The following is a 12,115-nucleotide window of genomic DNA, read 5'->3' as shown; positions in this document are numbered from 1 at the left end:
AATTGAGATAAAAGACAATTCAGGGGTTAAATTTTTATTTCAAATTTTGATTTTTAGTGAAAATTCTCACTGAAATATACGAAGGAATAAGAGGAATGCAGATTAAAAACTTTAATAATGTTTATCTGCTTTGCAGTGCTTTTAATAATGCTTTCTCTGCTTGCTCTGTCTCAACTTTTCTGCCATATAAACTTCCAAATGAAAGAAGAATCTGTTTTCAGCAAGGGTTTGCTTCCAGGTTTTCTTCTCTACAGCAAATACATTTTCAAGTGGATAAAGGCAACAAATCAATCACACACAACTTTATAGCAACCTTTGTAGATTTAAAGATAGTTTTCTTTCCCACCTGCCTCAGAATTCTGCTGTTTCCTCAGTCAAACACACAGGATCCTTCTGGTTTTCCTCACAGGCTGTGGCTGCTGAACTCCTTATGAGATCTGTCAGTCTCCCCCAGTTTGTCTACAGCTTTTTTAGCAACAATACCCCAAAGAGAGCATCATATTCTTGCTGAAATCTCTGCAGCACTGCCAGGAGCTCATAATTTACTTTTTATTTGTGCATCTCAGGATGATGATTCCTTTTCTAGCACAACATTGCTTTGTTGACTCCAGTTCAGGCTTCCATATAAGCCCTGTATTGATTTTTTTTCTGTCTAAACAGACTTTCCCCATTTCCACTCATGCATTAGTACCTCTTGAATATTTATGTTAATTTTAAACTAAAATCTCCAGCTAATTCTGAATTTGAATTCCATCCTCCTGGATGTTAGCAATGTCTCCCATCTTGTCATTCACCTCCAGTTTTGGAATCCTGATGTCTGTCTGGTCATGCAGCTTCAGAAAAGTATGGAATTCAGTTTTAAACATGAAGAAAAATATAGAATTCAGTTTTAAACATGACCTTTCAACTCACAGGTGACAAGCCTTCCTAGATGGTTGTAAAGCACTTATGATAGCCCTGATACTGAGAAGATTTTTCCAATTTTCTCTTTCCATCTGATAAGCCATACTATATTCTCTAGAATATTGACATAGAGACAGCATTTTGAGGTGTTTTATTTTCTTTGAAAATGACTTCTACATTTTTTAATGTAAGTATTCTACTACTATTTTTCATTTTCTAATCCATATTTTGCTGTTTTTCATTATCTAATACAATTTGAGATTTTCTTGGGGCTTCATTTCTAGGAACATTTTATAATTCAACTTTAGGATAAAGGTAACTTTTTTGCAGCTTCTGTTATCACTAATACTCCAATACTCTGAGATCAAGCAGTTAAAAAGTTACTGTTTGGAAAAGATTTTAAGATAAATCTTGTTATTGGTCAGTGTCTCAGAAGCTTTGCTTCCAATGGGTTTTAGAAATTGTTTTACAGTTGTATTTAAGACCTCCAAAAATGGTTACAGGTAAATCATTTTGCAGTGGACAGAGATAAGCCATATAAGAGCATTATTTTTAAACTTCCCTTAAGTGTTTATTCTACGCTGCTCCTCACTTTTGCAGTCATCTGCATCTTTGCAAATTTCATGTGCCCATTCTAATCCAGCAAACTTTCAGCTTGCACCCACTGAAAAAAAATCATTTTCTGGTGAATGTTTATAATGCTTTATTAGCTTCAGCAGAAAAAAATCCTCTGTTTTAAATTGGCTGAGTATGCCCATCACATTTCCTTTAAGTTTTGAAAAATAACATCTAAATCCCTCCTTGATGGGGCTAGAACCCCCCTGCACCAGTAGGTAATTTTATTGTACAATCTGTTTAGCTGGGAAAGCAAAATACTGAGTAATTTCTGATAATTGCTTTGCATAAAAGGAGCAAAGAACACTACCTTTTTCAGTTCTAATTGCAGTACAGATCACCTGGTTTACTGCCTCTAGCTGAATCTCCTAATTGCCAAAATGTTTTAATTATTATGTACTTTTGAAGAGAACATAATATTATGACAGCTGTTTCCAATACAATGAGCAGCAGCTGAACTGCATAACCACTCACTGCATGGAGAAAATCCCTTCAATGATTTTGGGTCTCTCATCATTCAGCTCCATCCTTCATATCATGACTAGCTATGGGGATCTTTTTAATTTTATATTTTTTAATTCCTCTCTACCAAGTGCTGTTCTTCAGTTCCAGGAGGCAATTGCTGGCAGGATTTGCAGACAGGTATGGTCACCTTTGTGCAATTGACTGGCTCATTAATGCTGCCTGCTTGGGCTGCTGCTGGGGGAGAGCAGGGATGTGAAGAAGCTGAGATTTGACATACTGAAAGGAAAAGAGCTGCTGTTGTTACGCAGCGAGGATCTTGGTATTTTGGAGAGCTGTGTTAAAACTCACAGGCAAATAAGGGAGAGATGTCTCTGTAATGGGAGAGCTCATGGTTGCAGTTGTGAGCACTGCTTTATAAATATTGATAGTGTTCAGAGCAACAGCTGTGGGCACATCATGTGTCTTATAGCTTCAAAAAGTTAACAAAGGAATGACCTATGTCCCCTGGTGCCAAAATCTACTACATGATGCAACTGTTTTTGAAACTCCACTCCTGCAACTGCTGGCTGTATCAATCCCTAGGTGTTTTCTTATAAGTGTGGCTGACACATCTCTCATGATCAGAAAGGTAGAAAAATTTGGGAGTTGCTGTTGTAGAGCTGTTCATGGTGTACAGGCTATGGGGAAAGGTGTCTCTGTAATGGGAGAGCTCATGGCTGCAGTTCTGAGCACTGCTTTATAAATATTGATAGTGTTCAGAGCAACAGCTGTGGGCACATCAGGTGGTTTATAGCTTAAAAAAATTACAAAGGAATGACCTATGTCCCCTTGTGCCAAAATCTACATGATGCAACTGTTTTTAAATCTCTAGTCCTGCAACTGCTGGCTGTATTAATCCCTAGGTGCTTTCTTATGAGTGCTACTAAGTGTGGCTGACACATCTCTCATGATCAGAAAGGTTAAAAAATGTGGGAACTGCTGTTGTAGAGCTGTTCATGGTGTACAGGCTATGGGGGTGAGGTAACAACTTTCTGATTTTTCCCTTAAATAGAAACTAAAGAATTTGTTTCATTGGCAAAACTGTGTTTCTAGGAGAAATTCAGTCACTGAATAAAGTGGTGGGAAAGGCCCAGCTTGATACAGCAAAGGGACTGAACAGGCTGTGTGCTGGGTGTGCTTAACCTTACACATGTAAACAGAACTACTAAAACCAATCCTGACACTGACCTATCTATCATGTAGACATTTGGGGATTTGTATCATTTTTCAGAAATTATTATAGAAAAGATTAGTGGAAACTGCCTGGTCACTTGCCTTATATCTGTGAATGAAGTCTGCATTTGCAGCACCTTTTCAAGCCTCCCTCCAGACTGCCTGATGTGGAATTGCTCCTTCTGTTTCTCTACAACCTGAGAACAGAGAGTGCAGTGCACAGGATAACATTCCAACTACCACTGCCATTGTCTGAAACATATTTTATGCTTGTACTTGAACTACAAGCCCAGATTCAAAGCAGCTAATCTGGAAGATTATTTCCCAAGAGATTTTTAGCAGACAGTGTTTTACAAAGATGTCACTGAAAGGTCAGATACCACATAGTTCTCTAAATCTGTCATTGTTCTTTTTTGCTTTTACTAACTACTTGCTCTGATCTAAGAGCTGCAAAGTCATGATGGTTTGGTTTTCAGTAAAGTAAAAAGCATGTTAAACATCTTTGCATTTCTTTTTTTTTGGTGGGAGTGCACTGTCTCCAAGCAGATGAGAGGGAAAAGGGCATACTGACTCTATGGTTTCACCCTTTCCCTAGAACCTGGAGCAGGAAAATACCCTGGTCATTCCACAGCAAAGGGAAAATGGTTTTCCCAAACCCCTGTGCAGTAAAGAGCTTTTCTTGTTACCCGTATCTTTTACATTGTAAAAACAAAATCATGCTTAGAACTCAGTCTTTCCAGGAACCTGGAGTAAGCAATAAAGAAAACCAGCAAATTTTGAAAAAAAAAAGCTTTACTTTTAAAGAGTAAATTGGATTACTTCATATTCACCCCAGGCTAAGACTGTGTGGAAAATCAGGACCTTTGCTTTGGCTGACACATGGCAATTTATTAACCCACTGTAATTCAGCAGCATATGGGGATGAAAGGGAAAGGAACAGGAGCCTGGGAGCACCTGGAGGTCACAGAAACTTGGGCTGAGCTGAAATTTGGTGCTGCTGAGAATAAAAATTCCGGTGACCTATCTTCAACCTCCTGGATATTGAAAATCAAAAACCTGTGAGCCAAGATGGACTTAATGCTCATGTTCACACTTTCAGTGTTTATCCTATGAGAAGGTGACACCTGGTTGTGCTGGCACACTGCCTTCCCCTGGACACTGGCCACTGCCCAGGCCCCACATTTGAGTGCATCCAAACTGCAAGATCTGTCTTTCACTATCAGCATCTCTGACTTTTACTGACATTCTCTAAACCCCACAAAGTACCTCTGAGAGCATTAGGGCTGTGGATTAGAAGAAGCTGGATAAGGTGAGAAATATAAATATCCTGAGCTAGACAGAAAATAACTTGTTGGCAGAGCCTGGGGTAGAAATCAAGTCTGGGAAGTCTTGCTGCCCCCCTTACTTGGTCTCACTACATTTTCACATGCTGAAAAAAATTCCCCTCAAAGGCATCTGTGGAATCTCTCCAATTGCACTATATTCATCAGCTAGCAATTTAAACAAGAAAGCTCTTGCAGAGAAAGTTATTAGGCTATTAGGGAATAGGTCAGAGAGTAAATTTTGTCACAGAATATGTTTAGGACTCTTTTATTGTGATTATTTCTGCAGCAGATTCTTGAAATTGCCAGACACACTATTTTCCTCCCTCTACCAGATACTCAGCAGCTTGTGACCCAGATGCAGCATTGCAAGCCTCCAAAGGTAGACACAGAAAACTGTCTCTGAACAAGTCAATATTTCAGTTACTTGACAAATGTTTCATAATTATCTAAGCAAATCAGTGCTTGCTATCTACTGCTTATGAAATGAAGCCCAACTATAGATTTAAGTCCCTTGAAATGTCAATGCAGAATCTCACTGGCAAGATGTAGTGATTTTCCAACTGATCCATCTAGGTGTCTGCTCAGAACTGCTTAGATGGAACCTTTTTGGGGGGGAAATTACTTTCTCAAAACCAGTTCTAAGGAGCATAGTCTTGACTGCCTTTTTTGAAACAGCATTTAGTGCTGAAGCTCTGGTAATAAATGATGCATGTTTGCTAAATTCCTGCTGCTCTTCACAGGGACACAACAGTTGTATTCTGTTAAGGGAACTCTTCCTGCAGTAATATCTACTCTGTTTAATTCATTCATTCTAGAACACATTGCCTAGAATTGTGTCCAGATGGTCCTTTGGTCTCAGTGAAGAGGATTCCACAACTTCTCTGGGCAGTTTGTTCTGTTTTCTGTTGTTGTATGAGACTAAGTCATTAAGTTTGAATGAATTACATGGAAAAACCCTAACCAGAGAACCTGTGAACCAGAGAGGGCAGAAAACAATGGAAATAGGACTTACAGAAGCCAACAAATTGTAGGTGACTGAAGATGTGATTTTCCCACAGGTGCTCACACCTTTTTGGCTACAGTTATGGTTGTGGGTGTTCAGAGCTTCTGAAATCCATCCTCCCAAACTCACAGGCTGGGGATTGCAGTGCCAGCTCAGCTCAGAATAACTCTCAGGAGGTCTGACTCATGGTCTCTTGCTCTAATTGCCAGACATTGCAGAGTTTGCAGGGAAATGACTATTGTTATTCAGGAAGGGTGTATTTAACTGTATATATAGATCCATATGCTTGACTGGTGTAAATTGCAGTAATTCCGTTGACTTCCAACAGCTGGGAATCTTATATTTACATTTTAGTAACAATGAAATTATGACTATTTGAAAGAAGCTAAGCTTGCTCGTTATTGGTTTATGGTTCCCTGTCCCATCATTGCAAACTGTCCAGTCCCAGCATGTATGTATAAATAGACTTACCATCATGCTTTCTAATTAATACCTGCCTTTTGAAATTAATTCACAGGTATGATCACAATCCTTTCTTGATGCTACAGCTAGTAATTACCACTGGGAAGTAATGAGTGCATGAGCAAGGGTGATTAGAAAGGGTATGTAATTTCTTGTGCTTTTTTTATGCTTTGTATGTGGATTCACTGTTTAAAATACAAAGAGGAACCTCCAGTGAGGAGAGCATTCAAGCTTATTATGAGCACACACATGTTCCTAGCAGTGAATAGTTCTTTAATCATGTGAATAGCTGCTTGCTGTAAATGATGCCTCAGTTACAGATGTGAGGACTGATGCACTGAAGTGCTTTCTGTAGGTGGAAGCCCACAAATCATAACCCTTTATTTGTATTTCCCATTGCACTAAAAGAATACGTACAGCTATTAATTGCTTATACTAAAATATGGTGACTTCTCATTTTCCTTGGTTGCTTTTTGGTGTGGTTCCTATTTCAAAGTAGTAATCCAATTGCATACTTTCTTCTGAGGTTATTTTGTGCAACTAGAAAGCCAATGCTTGCTAATGACACAGTGCAGTTCACTGGTGCATGCAGTACTTGGTTTTTGTTCAAGTTAGTCCTAGAAACTTGGAGTAAAAGAGAAAATTTTAATAGCTCTCTGTAGCAAATGCAGGCATAAGAAACTGCTCTGCAAGCAAATTCTGATTAACAAATTACTGCCACTTCTTCCCTCTTCCTCACATGGGCATCTTCAGCACAGATTGAGTGGAGGGCAGATAAAGCAGCTGCAGAAGAAAAAAAAAAATCCTACTCATTCCAAAGAGGCCAAATGTTGAAGTGAAAATATGGCTCAACTAGAAAAGAACCAGCATTTTTTCCACAGGGTATGGTTTTATTACTGTTGACTTTCCCTTTTTCATGTCAACTTCAGTGTACAAGTATATCCACCCTTCTTTTTTTTTTTCATCCTCCTCTATTATACAACAAAAGGCAAAGATATACTTTGTACTGACAGTTGCTCTGAGAACTGCTCTTACAGATTGTTGTAGTTACAGCAAATTCAAAGCTTGAGTGCAATGTCTGCTTCTTTATTACAGATAGAAGGACTGGCCTGGAAAAAAAAAAATAGAGAACAGGATGACTTCTATGTCATAACAAACAAAACCTGAATCTGATTTTGATGACAGATAAAATACATGAGATTTGAATCTTGTTAAAACTCACCAAAAATAAAGTCCTCGCAATTAATTTTTATTAACATAAAACATTTGTGTGTGCCTGTGTTAAGACAAATTCTTCTTTGAACTTTTGTTACTGGTTGTTTTTCCTCATGTTAGTGATTCCTGATGAAGGAATGTAAGGACTTTTAAATCCCTCTGGAAAGACAATAAATCAAAAAGTTCGTTTAAGCAAAATTTCATAACCATCTTGTATTTTGCAAACCTTTTGCCAAGTTTTGCTTATTCACAAGGTTTGGGCAAACAGCCTCATGTGTTCCAGCATTAATCAGAACAATTCAGGCTATAACCACTTCTGAAGCAGAGAAGGGGATCTCAGTGCCTGAGTAGGATCTCTGGGCTCTAGAAAGCAGGTCTCACACTGGTTTTGGCAGTCTGTGACCCACGTGGATGTGTCTCCAACAGCATCCCATGTCCAAGGGGGCATGAGGGCCTGTGTCTGGCCACCAGAATAGTTCTCAAGGTGTCTAGACAGGAACTGTCACTAAAATCCCCTCCAGGGAAGGGGTTGGCATGTTTCATTTTTTCCTCCCCACCATGCTTGATCAATACGTTCTGATGCTTTTATGATATCTGGTCTTGAACTACAGAATTTTCACATCATTCCTGATCTCAAGGAGTTTTCTGTGAAAGGTCTCTCTGGATTTATTTTTTGGCTTGTACAAGCCTTTGCCAATTACTTCTACATCTTGATCCTGCAAGACAAAACTCTGCTTCCAGGTGTAGTTAGTTTTTGCTTTGATTAGTTTGGGATATATATTAGGAAAAAAAAAATCAAAATTTGGAGTTCAATCCTTCAACACTGGGCTGAATGCCCAAGCTCAGTAAACTTGTTCTTCTCTCTTTGCTCATTATACAGTCTGTGTTCAGCCCAGCACCACCTAACAAGCAGTCTTTAATCCCTCATATAACTCCTGAAAACTCTCACTTTAATCAAGGCATTGAGAAAGCTGTGGTCTGAGAGCAGAACAATATCTGGGCTTTTCTAAATTTCTCTCAGTGGTGACATTGACTCTCTCTGTGACCTTACAGAATCATTTTCATCTAAGTGTCCCTGGATTCAAAAGCATTTAGGTCATAAGAAACAAGGCTGATGGCCCACATGTCTGTCAGGAGTGAGTGGTGAGGAGAAAAAGAGCCATAACTTAATATGACAAGGTACAGGGTTTTGTTTAGAGGAGCAGGAAGAGGTACCTTTCAGTCAGGGAGGGATTTCAGGCAGAGTCCAGAGTGCAGGCAAGCTTGAAAGTTCATGTGGAACTGCACTTGCAGAGCGATTACCAAGTAAGTGTCTGCAGAAATCTCTCCTGAACCTGACACTTATCCCTGTCTTTCTTCACATGCAGAGTGATGGCATAGAGCATGTGAATTGGAGGAGGACAACAGATTAGGGAGACCTGTGAGCACAGAGGGGAAAAATACAGAATGTTTTTGCCTAATTGGAGAAAAATTGTGATTCATGAGAGACAAATACTACCACCTGCTCTTAGGAGTAATTGTCTGCCAAAACACAGAGTGGGGAATGAGTGATTGGAAAATGATGTTTAATTAACCTGGGGTATGGAGAACTCAACCTTAATGCCAGTTAACAGTGTTGCAAAAAGGGCAAGTACTGAAAGAAAACATGTAAAAAATAATAGACATTACAAGCCACCTGAGATATTCCTTCTTTGGGTGCTTGTGAGGCACCAGTTGATTCACTGTATTCTTTTTCAGGTACAGAACATGGAAAAATAAGTGTGGGAATGCTCAGAGTCTGAATAGCATTGCTATTCTAATTGATTGAAGTGACAAAGTGTAATGGATAAAATCTTAAAGAATTTCAGTTTCATCTCCTGGTAGCTCACTTGGATTCTTTCAACAATTAGGAGGTCTTGGAAGGAGGACTGAGAATCCTCTGAATTTGTCTGCTCAGCATAATAGCCTGCTTGGGCTTTTCCAAAATATATAATTGATAAATTTGGGGAAAAGGGAAAATTCCACTTAAGGAGCATTCATAGTCTTGTTTCAGCAGAGGCTCAATTACCCTTCAAGAGGAAAAAGGGAAGTAATAATTTAAATTTCAACATTTTCTTTTGATATGTATATTATTTTTCATATCTATAGTTAATTGGTTTAAATGTGGTTCTGGTCTCTGGCACCACAGGAGCTCTGTTTATTGTCATTCTTTGGTTCCAAAAGTAAGTTTGAAAGGGAATGAACAAATAAGGACAAATAAATAAATCTACCTGTCAGTCACACAAATTATCTGTAGTCAAGATTGGCTCTTTTATTTCTTTCTGTTGACATTACTGTTATCACTACAACTGTCATTCTTCATCATGCTTCTTATTTTACTTCTTAATTGCACTCAAAGTTACTGAGTGTTTTTCAAGAAATCCTTTTCTTTAACCATCTTATCATGTATACCTATCTTGACCTCTGGGTGACGCATGGCAAATAAAATTAGGATGTAACCTCAGGAACACCTTATCATAAAGTTATAAGAGCCATGCAGTACCAGAAGATATCTAGCAGAAACGGAAGAGACACCTTCTCTGACCAAAAAAAAAAAAAAAAAAAAAAAAAAAAAAAGGAAGAGCAAGAAAAACCTATAAGAAGGGGTAATATCTGCACTTATTTTACTTTTGCTGTTAGAATAAGTCTTATGCTTTCATTAATGACCAAACCCCCTAATCCTTACAGGGTCCTTGTGTGACTTTGGTGCACAAAACCCAGCTTGAATGAGGCAGAGAAACAGTGGCCACTGGTAAGACCCCTTATGTGAAGCAATAGAAAAATGCTGGTAAATCTGGGTCTTACAAAATGCTAGGGACTCTGTGTGTCAGCAGCCAGCTCTGTTTGGTGAGGTTGCAGAGCTAAACAACAGTGCAAAAGGACAGAAATTTTTGCAGCAATACATGAGTAAAAAGTTAAGGATATTTAGATGTTTTTAGAAATTGCTGCAAATCCCTATTGTGCTTCTGGGACAAAGCTCTGGAAACTGAGAAGCTTTGCAATTTCTCACAGATCCCCTGAACTGTGTATTTCAGAAGCTTCCTCTAGACCTTGTTCAAAGTGGAATGTGGCACAGTATCTTGATTCTCTGAGACAGTATCAGGGATACAAATGCATTTTCAGCTCTTCTGGTCAAATCAGAACCCCTTCCTTTCCCATTACTGGGGTTTTAAATTTTATGCAATAAATTGGAATAAAACTGAGTACCTATTATCAAAAGTATTAGTAAGGCTGTGATAAAGCTGATACTGGAATTTCTAGATGAAAGATGAATCAGCAAGTTGTGTTGAATTTTGAGGAAGAACTTAAGACAATTAGCTCCCAAACAGTGAAGCTCTTCTGAGCTGTCGCTACCAACAATTTGAGAACAAAAGGTTTTAATCTACAATTCTTTTTGAACTGAAAATTTACAAAGAGCAAGTACTGCTGTTGGTGCTAATGGAGATGAAACCAGAATAGCACAAGGTCAGTACACTGTGTGGTGCTCCCACTTTTGCTCTTGGCTGAAACCATCCCAGATGAGATGAAAGGGCCTGTGCCTGGTGCTGACAGTGCAGTGCAGTGCTGGGGGTGGTAGGGGTAGCTGCTGCACTGTCAGATGGCAAGTTGTTCAGTGGACATATTAAAGTAAGGATCTGTTTGGTTTCCTACAAACAGATTCCATTGCCTAGATGGAAATTAAAGATTCTAAGACAAGTTTTTAAAAGAGTGGAAGATAAACCAAACAATGGTTTGCCTTCAGAGCCTATTCAAGCATCAAACTCATTACTTTACAAAGCTTGTGGGAATACTGGCACAGAGCATGAAGTGCACTAATCCATCTTTTTTTTTTCCTTTTTTTTATTACCTGGAACCATGTAGGTTACACGATCTCTCAACTCCATCACAATACTTAGCTTAATTCTGAGCAGACTGAAACCCAACTCAAAACCAAATCAAATATCCCTGGAGCAAATTAAAATGTCTCAGAGGAGTTTTGAGGCAGAACCAAGAGTTTTGCAGACATGCTGATGTCATTTGTCCTTCTGTGTTTTTGATTTGAGAGCAGTGATGTCCTCCACAGTCACAGCTGCACTCTCCAGCCTGTCCTGTCCCCACAGTCCCTCACAGCTGAAGTGGTGACAGGTATTTGAGAGCCACTTAGAACATGTTTCATCTGCAGGTGCTGAGTGCAAGCCAGGTGGCTTCATTTTCTATTGATTTTATTTCAGGGCACAGGTCCAAAAGATGTTAAAATCTCAAAACTGAAATGAGATGATCTTGACCCTCCTTTATGAGAACATAAGTTGTTGATTTCAGTATTTGTGACAGCACACTTGCAATCTGTGGTGCAGGCATCAAGGCATAAAGGCAAGAGGGAGTTATCTCAGGGCTCACTTCAAAAGTCAGGCTTGTTTGGGGGACCAAATGGCAAAGGAGATTGTGAAGGATCCTGAACTCTGATCCTCCTAAAATCCATTGGTTTTATGGGTCACTTTTAAGTAAGAATCTACTGCGTATTTGGTTTTATTGTCTATCTCCTAAATAATGGAGATAGCTTTTGAACAGCTTTGAGACAATTTTAATTTTACTATGCACTCCTTGAATTTTGATCTGCTGAGCAATATGTAGCCATTCTAAATTAGAGAAAATTAAAGCACTTTGTAGTTTTCATAATAGAAAAGCATAGAAGTTGAAAGAAAATATCCATAAAAGTTAATTAAATCAAGAAAGGTATTAATATGAGAATACTTAATGAATAAAATCATCAGTATCAGGGAAGCAGGATACTCTCTGTGTGGAAATAAAACTCTTTAGAAGACATAAAATACATGAGGTATGAGAAGAGTTCTCTTCTTACATTGGAGAGATAACCACTGTACTCTGCTGTAGGTCAGATCTTTTTGATCATAAATCA

At 38.7% G+C, this 12,115-nt stretch overlaps 1 long non-coding RNA gene across 1 annotated transcript; it reads left to right on the top strand.

Annotated features, from left to right (window-relative positions):
* Positions 1-2,041: 2,041 nt before the first annotated feature.
* LOC132072927 (uncharacterized) lies at positions 2,042-7,266 on the top strand. The gene is made up of 4 exons (XR_009418442.1): positions 2,042-2,160; positions 6,041-6,125; positions 6,739-6,867; positions 7,081-7,266. It is a non-coding gene; the product is annotated as an uncharacterized LOC132072927 (long non-coding RNA).
* Positions 7,267-12,115: the final 4,849 nt, after the last annotated feature.

This window comes from Ammospiza nelsoni, chromosome 5 (assembly GCF_027579445.1).
Source record: "Ammospiza nelsoni isolate bAmmNel1 chromosome 5, bAmmNel1.pri, whole genome shotgun sequence".
NCBI lineage: Eukaryota > Metazoa > Chordata > Aves > Passeriformes > Passerellidae > Ammospiza > Ammospiza nelsoni.
Note: the sequence above shows the minus strand (reverse complement) of the source record. Positions and strands in the feature narration are given on the sequence as shown.